Source organism: Ruditapes philippinarum, unplaced genomic scaffold (assembly GCF_026571515.1).
Source record: "Ruditapes philippinarum isolate M1 unplaced genomic scaffold, ASM2657151v2 ctg2535_1_1_1_1, whole genome shotgun sequence".
In the NCBI taxonomy this organism is placed as follows: Eukaryota; Metazoa; Mollusca; class Bivalvia; order Venerida; family Veneridae; genus Ruditapes; species Ruditapes philippinarum.
Genome location: NW_026858958.1, coordinates 235,739 through 250,012, shown reverse-complemented (window position 1 = coordinate 250,012; position 14,274 = coordinate 235,739).

The following is a 14,274-nucleotide window of genomic DNA, read 5'->3' as shown; positions in this document are numbered from 1 at the left end:
AGTCCGATAGAATCTATGTTGTTCTGAAAAATGTATAAAAAGCTCTTTGTTTCAAACCGCATTGTTCTGACATTTTGCCAGAATTATATTTCTTCAAAAACAATAAGGATTTGAGTTTGTGGACTATGAAACTGCAAACAAGGCTTTATGAGGTACACTATTTATTTCTGTTGAATTTATTTTTAAACTTTGTGAACGAACACAAGGTTAAATTGATGAGATTTGATCCAATAATGATTTCTATTTGAACATCAAGTGGTTCAATCGCTTAAGGTTCATTGAAACTGTCTGTTAAAAACTAAATGGAAAATATCGCTTGATAATTTTACAGTTACCTTTCAAAATGTAATAAACAATGACCTTGCAGTTGTTTGTCAGTCACGTGTATCGTCTTTAAAATATGTGTGTTGATGATTAGAGTTAAACAGATATATAATAAAGCATTTCATGAAACAATCTGTAACTTCATTTTACATTATACTATTGAAAGATCAACATAATACTTATGAATGAATAAAGAAATAATAAGAAAATATAAATTACAAAAGAGCATCATACAACCTTTTTTTATTTATGAACTCATGAAACGTTCTTTTTCACAATAATTGTTTTGCATTCTAATATTATTGCAATGAATTAATAAATAAGCCAAAAAGATAATCAACCATTTCAATTACCGGTGCTGCTTTTGTGAACATGTTATATAATTAGTTCTGTAAATTTACTCAAGAAAGAAATTACAACTGTATAGTTTATCTGCACATAATACAAGAAATTGCGGTAACTGCCAATATCCCTGTGATGAAATGCTAATTCAGATGCAAGCTTTGTTTGCGTTGTGAACGTAATACAAATGTTATGTATCTTTACGACATACGATATTACATTGCATTCAGTAAACAATACATTTAGTGTTTCTTTGCCTTTATTAAAAATGTAAAATAATGAACAAAATAAATCAACAATAACAAAAAACATCTTTTTAAATGATATGTACATGTATATAGAACGTCTAAGAAAGGTGTGTAACACTATAGGGGAAAGAATGTTTTCGACGGATAAACTGATTTAACATAAAAACAAGGTCATTTCATTAAAAAGAAAACTGACATGTACTTTTTAGCTATTATATACCACGATTTTATGTACGTTGTGAACTATGTGTCGTGCGTATTCTTTTTTCTCTATTTCATAAAATGAAAAAAGTAAATCATTTATAAAAGCGTAAATCCAAGAAAGTATTTGGCTACAATATTAATATATCTTACAATTTAATATATTTTGACATCACATCTCAACTATTGTTCAAAATATACATTGAGAAAATCCAATTATTGAATGTGGTATCCTTCAGGCTATGCGTAAAATGAAAATGCAAATTGGTAAAAAGAACAAAGTTAATCAATTGAATTTACAATGTTCTCTTCCCCAATCTAGAAAAAACAGACACAGGGAATGACCACAGTAACTGCAACATATTGGGATCAAATACTTACACTATGCAAAAAATCTGACTTTATATCATTATGGGGAGTTTTGAAAAAAATGTCGATTATGAAAGGTTGTGTATTATAACGCTTAAAATAAATATTCAACAATGTAATCATCTATAGTCAGTTCTGTAAGTTTTATAGGAAAGTCAAACTGCATTATATGGCCAAAAACTGAAATTAGAGGACCAAAACTGTTATATTTCGTACTTTAAAAATAAAAAAGATCGTTCAGCATGACATAATTGTTGTTTTTCTGGAATGTTAGTCTTTCTATTAAATTTTGATGTTTTTGCTTATTGAGTGGTTCCAGTATTCCTACTTAAATACTGTATAATCACCCTTAGGATATGTTGCATGCTCTTTAATTTATTTTTTGACGTCTTCCTGTCTGTCACATGCGGGCTTCATAAACTTAATCTCGTTTAAAATATCCATTTTACTTAGTTTAACACATTGTATTTATTTGCATATGCATTATTTTACTGAGGGACAACACGCCGAATATTATGAATTGGCACCAACGTGTCACACCGAAGGTACCATAAGAACGGCAATTTGAAGGTATCTTCGGATAATTCGATTTCACCAATTTATGAATAAATGTTAAATTCTGCAGAATTCGTTGCTGGGAGGTGGGTGCAATAGAACAGTTTTCGTAAGAAGGAACTATTCAACAGGATTAAATACAATTCATACCATTTAAATGAAAAGTTTCATAATTACAATTAGATCATACCCATTCGGTTGATTTGTTAAGCTTGGAAATGGTCAGTGACTATCGATATTATTCTATTCACATTCATTTCAAATTCGCGGCAAATGCTATCATTCAATTTCCAATGAGTGAGATTTGTTATTTAAGACACCATCAAATTACTGCATCGTCAACACTTACAATATTCATTTTATTGTTCAATTTTAAAAGCAGTATTAGGAAAAACTTATCGAACAAATATCACTTAGAGGTACAACAGTCTTATACAAACGCTGGATAATAAGATTAATAATCTTAAATGAGCAATTGAAATATGTTAAATGAAACTTTTGGTTACGTTTGTTAGTATTAAATGAGAAGAGAAAAGCTGATTTGTCATTTAAATTGCAGAAATATGTTGTAATCGTAAGTAATGGTACAAACTGAATAACTTGCGTATAAGTACCATTCCTCAATTAAACGAAATCAGTGCGTATAATGTACGATACGAGCCGTTTTAATTTGCATGCTTACAGTACATATATGGGTATGAATACGTGTGAAAAAAATGATCATTTTCACTACAATATTATATTTTATATGCACGTAAATAAAAACATTGGAGTATTTTTTACGATTACACACGCTAGTAATCTGTTTTATTTTACTAAAAATATAATCAATACAAATAATTTCTTTTAAAGGGTAATCATATTATTTTAATACAATCCGCCAGTACTTTCATATTTCTCTACATTTCTAAGTATTCTGAATATGAGAATGCTTATTTAAATGAAACCGTGCTAAGCAATTGATATATTTACCTTTATTTGCAGTATCATTTCCATTTTGTTACATCAAAATTATATTTCAATTGTACCACACCTTGATGTTTCGACTATGAAGGATTGTCTTCTTTTTTGTTGTGTTTTTATAAGGTACTAGTATTTCTTTCAAATGAAGTGCAAACATTAAAAATAATCAATTTGTAATTGTGAAGTTTATTTTATTTTTGAAAGAGTACACAACAGCTGCAAATTATGGAATATTTTTCTAATCAAAGTGTAATTGTATAGGATATATAAACTTTTCTAAAAACCTTTGACATGTTATTTAACCTGGTATAAACATTGATTACTATACATGTATAATATTTGGCTAACTACCTTATTGATTATTACACCCATATTACAATGGAAGGTATTGGATGAAAAATATTTCGTTTCACAGCCCATAACGCGTATAAATGGATATGCGTTTGATTTCTATATGCAACCCAACTCTTTTGTTTTATGACTGGTAGATATCAACATTTGTTCAAAGAATAAAAACGTTATTTATCAAGTTCAGCAGTGCATAGTTAGTATTTATGAATTTATGTTCTTGTTTGATCGATATTGTTACAGTTAGATCTTTTTGACAAAATTTATTTAACAGTATTTTGCTGGTGTTATAAGATAAAAAATACGTTTTTGTACGAAACAATATAATATCATCCTTTGTGGAACAACTGTTTTTAATGAATAACTTTATTTGAAATCGTTGTCATATCTTTTTAGTAGAATCATTTTCTACAAATATATCAACATAACTTTTCTACGAAATGTTTATGGAAATAAATGCAAAATAAAAATGATAAACAAAATTGAATACAACGTATATACAAAACACTTTTGGGTGTCTCGAAGCATAACAATATTTGTCAAAGGCAAAAGATATAGACAAATATAGAAACTTATTATTTGTATCTGGGATGTTGCAATGATGTGTGTCAATCAAATTTTCGAACCACCAAAGAATATTATCTAATTTTAATTCACATGTAAGCTTTGCGTGCGTTTTGAATGTAATACAAATGTTATGTATCTTTACGACATACGGTATTACATGTGCATAAAGTAAAAAATACATTAAGTTTTTCTTTGCCTTTATCAAAATGTAAAATAAAGAGCAAATTAAATTGACAATAACAACACGTTAAGAAAGGTGTGTAACACTCTATGGAAAAGAATGTTTCCGACAGATACACTGATTTAACATAAAAACTAGGTCATTTTATTGATGTGGTTTTGAGCTATTATATTCTATGATGTAAAGTACGTTGTGAACTTTGTATCGTGCGTATTCTTATTTTCTCTATTTCATAAAATGAAAAAAGTAAATAAAAAGTATTTGGCTACAATATGAATATAATTTACAATTGAATGTTTTTTGACATCACATTTCAACTATTGTTTAAAATATTCGTTTGAAAATCCAATTATTAAATGTGGTATCCTTAAGGTGAAAATGCAAATTGGTAAATAGAGCAGACAAAGTTAATCAATTGAATTTACAATATTCTCTTCACCAATCTAGAAAAAATCAGACAGAGGGAATGACCACAGTAATTGTAAAATATCAGGAACAAATTATTACACTTTGCAAAAACATCTGATTTTATATCATGATGGGGACTTTTAATAAATAATAAAAAGAATGTTCATTATGAAAGGTTGTGTATTATAACGCTTAAAATAGACATGTAAAATTTAACATACACAATGCAATAAACTGCAGTCAGTTCTGTAAATTTTACAGGAAGTCAAAGGGAATTAGATGACAATAAACACTGAAATAAGGTGACCAAAAATGTTATATTTTCTTCGTTAAAAATATCAAAATTGTTCAGCACGACATAATTGTTGTTTTTCTGGTATGTTTGTCTTTCTATTTGATCTGTATGCTTGTTGAATGGTTAAAGTATTCCTGCTTTGACACTGTATTATCACCCTCAGGATATTTTGCATGCTCTTTAATTTATCTTTTGACGTTTTCTTTTCTGTCACATGCGGGCTTTATAAACTTCTTTATCTCGTTTTAAAATTCCATGATATTTAGTTTCACACATTGTATTTGTATATGCATTTATTTTACTTAGAGACAACACGCCGTTTTTCATGGACTGGCACCAATGTGTCACACCGAAGTTACCACAAAACGGCAATGTGAAAAAACTTCGTCATCTTCATCGTCAACACTTTCATTTTATTATTCCATTTCAAAAGCAGTATTAGAAAAAGTATGAACAAATCAAACGAGGTACATCAGTCTAATACAAACGTAGGATAATATGATTATCTTTTTTCCAGAGTAGGTAAAATGTTTTACATGGAAATATGTTTTAGATAATGCAATCTACTTGTCTTTGTTTTTTAGACATTTTGCTTGCTTTATTGAGTCATTGGAATAAGTTAGAGTTAACGTTTAGTTTAGATTGTTTAAGTATTATATGAGACGAATGAAAAAAAGAACTGCTTGGCTGTTTACATTGCAAAAATAGGTTTTAATCGTAAATAATGCTACAAATTAAAACACTTATGTATATGTTTCATTTTTTAATTAAACGAAATCAGTGAGTAAAATGTACGATAAGAGCGGTTTTAATTTGCTTGCTTAAAGTATGTAAGCCGTGCTAAGCAATTGATATATGTTACTTTATTTGAATTATTCTTTCAATTTTTTTTATATAAAAATGACATTGGAACTGTACCATATCTTGACGTTTCGACTATGAAAGTGTTCCTTCACTATAAGGTACTTCATTTGAGTAAAAAATACTCGTAATCGTAACGTTTTTTTATTTTTTAAATAGTACACAGCTGTTGCAAATTACTGAATATTTTTCTCATAAACAATTATCATTTTCTATACATGTATAATCCTAGACTAGCGGTTTGTAATATATACGCTTATGGCCTATTTGATATGAATACTAATGCTCACGCTTGATCAAACAAACTTAACTTCCAATTTTTATAATACAGCCATACCTTATTACAATTAGATCTATTTGAACATTTCATATCATAGCAGTATTTGTTTTGTGTTATAAGATAAAAACATGTCAGCTTGTAGGTAACAGTACAATATAATCCTTTGTGGAATAACTGTTTTCAATGAATTACTATATTTGAAGTCGCTGTTATACCTTTTACTATGACCATTTGCTATAAATATATCAACATATCCTTTTATGGAAATAAATGCAAAATAAAAAACGCATTTGACAATCAAAGTACGAATACAGCGTAAATACCAGACACTTTTGGGTGTCTCGAAGCACAAACATATTTGTCATAGTCAAAACAAATAGACAAATATAGAAACCTATTATTTGTATCTAGGATGTTGCAATAAAGTGCGTAAATCAAATTGGAGAACAACCAAAAGAATATTATCTTCCCAAGAATGAATATGGAATCTTAAAGGTTACGTTATGCAAACAAATAGGGAGAGGTAGGCATTACTACATACTTAATGCACTTCAAATTTGTAGGAATAACGTCGTTTAATTTGAATAAGAAATTCCAAGTAGAAAATCATGTACAGTGATAAGAAAATATGACAGAGCTTTTGAAATGAACATTTTAAAATTGTTCTGATATCTTAAAAGTCTCATATAATGATATTGTAACTATAAACACTAAGCATTGAGATAGCTGTCTCGTTATAACATTATTAGTTACGAAAAGATTGATTGGAGCATTGATTTTAATGAGCATTGAAAACTTTAATTAAAGCAATGAATTATAGAAACTCAATACAAAACAAGTTTATGGTTATCAAAATGTTTTCGTTCGGATTTAACAGAGAACTTGGAAATGAAAAAATAAAAAAATGCCTTTCGATAAATCAAGATAGTCAATTCCGTTTAGAACATTTCTTTCCGACTGATTAACGAGTTTCTTTTAAATGATTTCATTTGCAAAAATGTTATTGTCATTGAATAAAGCAATTCAAGGATTCTTTTTTTTAAATCAATTTTTGAGACTTTCCAAACCAGTTTAATATTTTAAAATAAACAATTCTGATTTTGTTGAGAGCTGCAAGGAATACGTTTGTAAAGTAATAAGGAATTGTAAATATGTATACTTTAGGCACTCTGTTGTAGATGGAGGTACTTGTTCGTAAAGCAGTACTTTAGCTCTTGCCATTCTAAATTTTTAAAATGGACCAGCTCTTCATACAGTCTGAATAGGTCCATTCACAGATGAGCCGGTGTAAGGTAGTTAAGTGACCCCTATAGAATTATAACCTCCGGTCTGAATCAATAAAAGAATATTGACTCCCCGGTCATAATAACGTGATCCCTTTTGAAAGTGCTTTGACCTACCGTCACGAAAGACATTAACCTCGCGAAGAATGGTGACCCCTATTAAATAATGACCCCCAGTCATTTGTTATCTTTTTAAGGAACGGTAACCCCTGTCTTAATATACAAAAAAAAACTAATGACTATTTGATTAAAGGAAATAAAGTACATGAAAAAATCCTTTTTAAGGTAAATCATGACTAAATTTTAAGTCTTATCAAACTTAACAAGCTTAACCATATACTATTTTAGACACTAATTGAACATCATAAACTAAGGGTACCTGATAAGTTCTGATATTATTCTCGTTATTTTGGACAAAATACAAAATCTCAAATCGTGTGTAAAATAAACTCAGTAAGTTCTTATGTAAAATAAACTGCTCACTGACATGTAATGTGATTTGAATACAAGGAGTATTGTTAAACAGAACTTAAATATCTGAAAACTTTAACTAGAAAGTTACAGAACTATCCTTGTACATTTTATTTTAGAATTAACCTTTACATTTTATTTCATAATAGCAAGACCTATTCTTTACATTTTAGTTTAGAACTTTCTTAGAATGACAAGAATTATCCTTAACATTTTATTTTAGAATAACCAATGAGATTCCAAGATTTCATGTTGTAATTTTAAAGTGACCAATGAAAAATCTACATATATTCAGTTCCTCCTTGAAAATCTTACAGGTAGACAAACTGAAAACAGACCGACCTTCGGTCGTATAATATTTAAGATTTAGGTAACCGTAAAATATCGTCCTTTGTGGAATAACTGTATTCAATGAATTACTATATTCGAAGTCGCTGTCATACATTTTTAGTATGATCGTTTGCTATAAATATATCAACACATCTTCTCTGAGAAATATTTATGGAAATAAATGCAAAATAAAAAACGCATTTGACAATAAAATACAGCGTAAATACCAGACACTTTGGGTGTTTCGAATCACAAAAATATAAAAGACGAATTAAGAAACCTATTATTTGTATCAAGGATGTTGCAATAAACTGTAAGTATTTGGAGAACAACCAAAATAATATTATCTTCCGATGAATGAATATGAAATCTTAAAGGTTATGTTACGCAAATAAATAGGGAGAGGTAGGCGTGAAACTACATTCTTAATGCACTTCAAATTTAAAGAATACGTCGTTAAATTTGAATCAGAAATTCCAAGTAGAAAATCATGTACAGTGATAAGAAAATATGACAAAACTTTTGAAATGAATATTACAAAAGTGTTTGGATGTCTAAAAGTCTTAGGTAATGATATTGTAACTATAAACACTTAGCACTGTGGTAGCTGTCTATTTATAACATGATTAGTTACGTAAAGATTGCTTGGAGCACATCTGATCTTCATGAGAATTGAAAATTTTAAGTAAAGAAATGAATTATAGAAATTCAATATAAAAAAGTTTGTGGTTATTAAAATGACCCCTTGTAAAAGTGCTTTGACCTACCTACACGAAGACCCTCGCGAAGAATGGTGACTCCTATTGAATAATAACACCCGGTCATTTGTTATCTTTGTTTTGAAGAAAGCTAGTCCCTGTCTTCATATACTAGAAGTTCTATTGTACATATTTTACGAATGTTTTGTAAACCATTTTTTGCATAATCACATAATCAATTTTTCCATAAGACAGGGGCCAGATATTTATTTTTTAAAAATGCTTTCACTGATGCCTACCTGGTAAGGAAGTAATTCCATTGAATACAAACAAGACTTACAAGACTTGTAAATGTCATGTGACATGACTGTACTGTGTTCTGTTTGTGTCACTACTGTAGTCAGTAAAATAAGATGATAAAAATATCAAAGTCTGTTTTTTTATTATTACAATTGTAACAAATATACAAATAGTAACAAAAAGGACTAATATTATAATATAGTAATATTACATGTTTTTTTATGTCAAATTTAAAAAAAATGGTTTCTTTCACTACACTGAAAGTAGAACACACTCAGGAATGAATAAATGGGATATATTTCAAAAACATCAAATTCAGGAATTTTTGTTTGTTATACACGCGTTACATGGTGATACAGTATTTAGCAATATCATAGTAGACTGTTACCTGAATTTTAGGCAGGTATGGGGAAATTCGCTAACATCATCGAGTCAAAGATATAAAAGCTACTTGACATTGGTGATATATAAAAAAATATTGTTAATTGATTTATTGGGAGATCAATATACTATTTTGTTGAATTGCTTTAAAACCCTCTGTGTTTACATCCATAAATGTGTTAACAACTCATGTTCAAACTGCAGACCAAAGTTTCTGTTATTAAAATGTCACAGTATTCAGCGCAAAACCGAATGCCTTCAAACAAAATAGAATCAACATCTTACAGAAAAATTTCGAGAAATCGGGTCGATTTAAATATTCACGGTAAAAAAATATCAGAAGTGTAATCAGCAATCAGGGCTGTAAAAAAGGAGCTATATACCGGAAAGAACCTACGGAAAAGACAATTTAAAAATGCTAACACTGTAAAAAACATTTCTAAAAAATGGCCTACTTATTTTTTTCTATAAGTTTGTGATTTATTACCATAGCGCGACACGAATGATAATTTCGTTTAGACTTTTAATACTACTTCTATAAATAGATTTTACTGCTTTCCGGTTCTCATTCATTAATATGACATGCTGCGAATCACCGAAGGGAAACCAATATAATAGAAATCGGAAGGAGTTATTGAATCCGAATTTATTTTTAGCTGTAACTCGAAGGGATTAATTGATAAAATCCGGGCCCATGGACAAAAATATAGTAAATACAAATAGCTCTACGCCTTTGGGCGCGGAGCAATCATGATTAAATTTCAAGTCTGATTATTTTTGTTTTATCTCAAATGCATTAGCTTAGTGGAATTATCTGTACAGGTGAAGCTTCTTCTCATTTGGTATGGATTGTTTTTGTATAATTTACTAGAGAAGCGTCAAAAACAAATTTACATTTTGTCATAGAGTTGTATGACGCTTATTGAAAACGATAGCAAATTAAAAAAAACAGGTTATATTTTTGTAGTATCAATTGATAAAATTAGGAATAAATATTACAAAAGAGAGGGGACATTTATTAGTCGATAAGGCACGCGGTAGACGAGTGGTAAAGGTTTCTTTCTCTCAATCAAGAGATAATGGGTTCGAGCCTTACTTGAATCACGACAATATTTCTACAGATTTCATCAGTAAAGAGGACTTTCGGAAAATGCACATCATAGAGGTGCAAATTAGCTTCAAACTTCCATAAAATAAAAAATGTTTCAACAAAGCCAGTATTACCAATTAAGGAGGCATGTTTCCACTTAAAATATGGCCGGTGTCAATACTATTTAGGTTTCAAATAGTCTATTTCAGATAAAATTGAGACACATTGTGTCTTAACTCGAGTTTCTAATGCTGGGTATATATTTTGCAGCAGGCGTAAGTATGTATACCTAAATAAGGGATTGCTTTAATCAAGAATAATGATAGGAATGTCAGTATTCTATGTCGTTACACCAGACTTCTTTTCGGGTTGACGGAGGACAAAGCTCTTAATTTCATCACACCTTTGGTGCACACTTTACAACGTTAAAAATTCTAGAATAGTGTTAAAGTCAATATGTGATGGTCTACATTTTGTGCAGTTTTTTACGATCACAATATTGTACAAAACAGGGGTAATTTTACTATATAAATATAACCAGGCACTCAGTATAATGCAATGAAAATGACCCGATCTTTTTTGTTAAAATATTGACCCCTCGGCATAATATTATGACCCCTAAACACGATGTAAAGTGGCCCTCTGGGAATTGTGACCATCTATTTCTCTAGTTCTCATCACTCTCAGATAATGTGCTCTTGAAGTGTATAACGAAGCATTAACGAAGCATCTCAGATGAAATTAGAAATAATTTACAAAACATATATTATGCATGTTGCAGTTCACCACACTTGAAAATTAAAAAAGTCCAAAGATGCCATTGAGTATTGTATTTCGAATACACCAAAACTGATTCAAATAATAATAATAATAAATGTAGAGTGTAAACATTTATACATGTGTTCTAAAACAATGCGCACACTGATCATGAGTAGTTAAAAAGCTCATACGAGTACCATTGGACAATTTTGGTATTACAGTCTGACAGTTGTAGAATATTGTCCCCTACTTCGTCCTTATTGTTAAGAATTGAATATCGCGTAAACCGGTGCTACAGGAGCGAGTGATGTTGCATCTTGCAGGGGCATGTAAGTTTACTAAAAATACAGGGAAATATATGGTGCACTCCGCTATATCTATAGTGACTTGATGCTTAACACATTTCTCTAGTTTTCATAAATATGCAACAAGCTGTATGTTGCTGCTGATAAATAATCCTGTTGTTGAATCATCTTTTTCACATCCTTGAAATAGACAAAATACAGATAATATTAGCTTTTAAAACATTCATTTAATCAAGATTTTTTTAGTTGTGCAGTCATAACAAGATGTAACATATTGCAATAGTTCGTTTTATTTTCTATAAGTTAATTTTTTTATTTGTTTGTTTTTGGGTTTTACGTCACATAGACACAGTATAGGTCATATCGCAACGTTCCAGCTTTACTGGTGGAGGAAGACCTCAGGTGCCCTTCCGTGCATTATTTCAGGCACGAACGGGCACCTGAGTAGAACCCGACGTTCCGTAAGCTAGCTGGATAGCTTCCTCACATGAAAGAATCCAAAGTCCCTGTCGGGATTCGAACCCACAGCGGTGAGGGGCAAGTGGTTTGAAGTCAACGACCTTAACCACTCGGCCACGGACGCCCCCTGAAGTTAATTATTAACGAAATCAGTTAATTTATTTTATATGTTATGTCCTAACTATACTCACTTAAGCCTATAAAAGATCGGAAATCTATACGTTTTCTGACGTCATTGCAATGCAATCACTGTAATAATGATCGAATTCGTATTTATCAATCTACAACGCTAGCCAAGTTGATTAATTTGTGATGCCACGATGATTGGATAAGTGGATGAAGGAAAATACAGATATTGAGATGTCTAAGAACTTGATTATAAATTGGGTAACTGTAACATCAGTAGTAGCAGCAAAAAGGTCGACCTATATATACATATGTTGCCGTGAGTTTATACTATTCAAATTAAACATTTAGAGAAGTTTAATATAATCTAAATCAGCAACAAAGCACAAAGTGTCATTTGACGATTTGCATTCAAACGACATTGCATTTTGTCAGGTAAATTAACTGATACTTTGATAGTTTAACACAACTCTGTATACATAGTAAATAATCAACAGCTGCTGATCAAGTAGTGAGCTGTGTGTAGCGCAAATTTGCAGAAAGTAAATCATTTGCATGCTCACAGGAGATTAACAATCTATGATCAAAAAGTAAAACATTTAAAAAAGTTACACATTAAGCGTGTTGTCCCATTTAAGTATCTAGAAATTGTTACAATCTTTTTTTCTAAAATACACTTAATAAATAACTAAATAAATAAGTAAATAAATAAATAAAAAGCTGAATAATGAGGTAAAACGATGCTATTCTAGTTAATAAGAACATTGAATAATTTTCCTAAATTAAGGTTACAAGTTTTTACAATAAAATTTAAACTGATGAAAATATTTTTTTTTTAAATTTCACTCATCAAAAAGGTTCATCTAATTATTTCAAAATACTTAGATGTTTGTTTTTCACATGGGTTCGATTTTTGAATTTCTACGACACATCTTTTTATCTACATTTCAGCTCTGAGTCTTTCCACTCCTCTATCTTATTCATATGCTCGTTTTCCCTACCATAATGCATCTGTCATCATTAGTTTTCTCTCATGCATTTAGTAAAATCTTACATTATTCTCAAACCGAGGACTGGATAATTGATATAATTATGATATGCGCTGAACATGTTTGTCATAAGAAATATTAGATTATTGCCTCTCATATAAAATGATTGAACATTTCGTATTTGTGTCCAGGAATCAAAATTTGATTATATATTTCACAATTTCATAATGCATCACGACATTCTGATTAAATACATAAAGTACATTTTGCTGTTGTAAAAATACCGCTAAAATATAGAAACCTCATAAATAACTCATTTGGTGCGATGTTTTCCGTAAATTTGTTTTTCAATTTTTCTTAAGGAAGGTATACTGATCAAGTCTTTGACTAATTTGCGCAGGTTTTTTTAATAAAGTAAATGAACATATTGTACATTAGTAACTTACATGTGCATAGAGTTGCTTGATTAGTATATTGTATCATAGTTTGGGGACCTTTCTGTTGAAAATGTATCAGAGTTAAATCGTATACATATACATGCACAGTGCGTTAACTGGAGTGCAGGTATTAGTTACCCGCACTCCAGAGTATGCCCATTGCTTGGCTCATTTTTGCTGCGGTTTACATATTGTGACGACAGTGAAGGGACAGCGATAGAAATATCATATTCAGATGTTCGTTCATTGGTTACTTTTTTCTGGGGTTTCATATTGTGACATCAGGGAACGTGTTTTTATTTTCGATCATCAAAACACTCGCAATCTGATAAATACTCGGGTGCTACGCCCCCTCGAACAAATCAGATAGCCTCTTGTTTCGATGCTCTTTCTATAACTAATTTGTTCATGATTACATACTTTACTTTTATCAAAATTTGCATATATACGCATATGTATGTAAATGTCACATAACGTTTAGTAAAGAAAAGACCAAATGTTGATAGAAAGTATTGGTAACAAAATAATATATAACTATTTGTGAAATATGCATCAAAATTAATTGTATCAAAGTTTGAGACCTTTCAGTTGAAAATGTTTCAAAGATTAATCGTATAGTTTATATTTTGTGATAATTGTTCTGTTTATCTATTTGCATGCCGATGTACAAATATTCAAATTGGCTGTTGCAAAAGATTCTATGA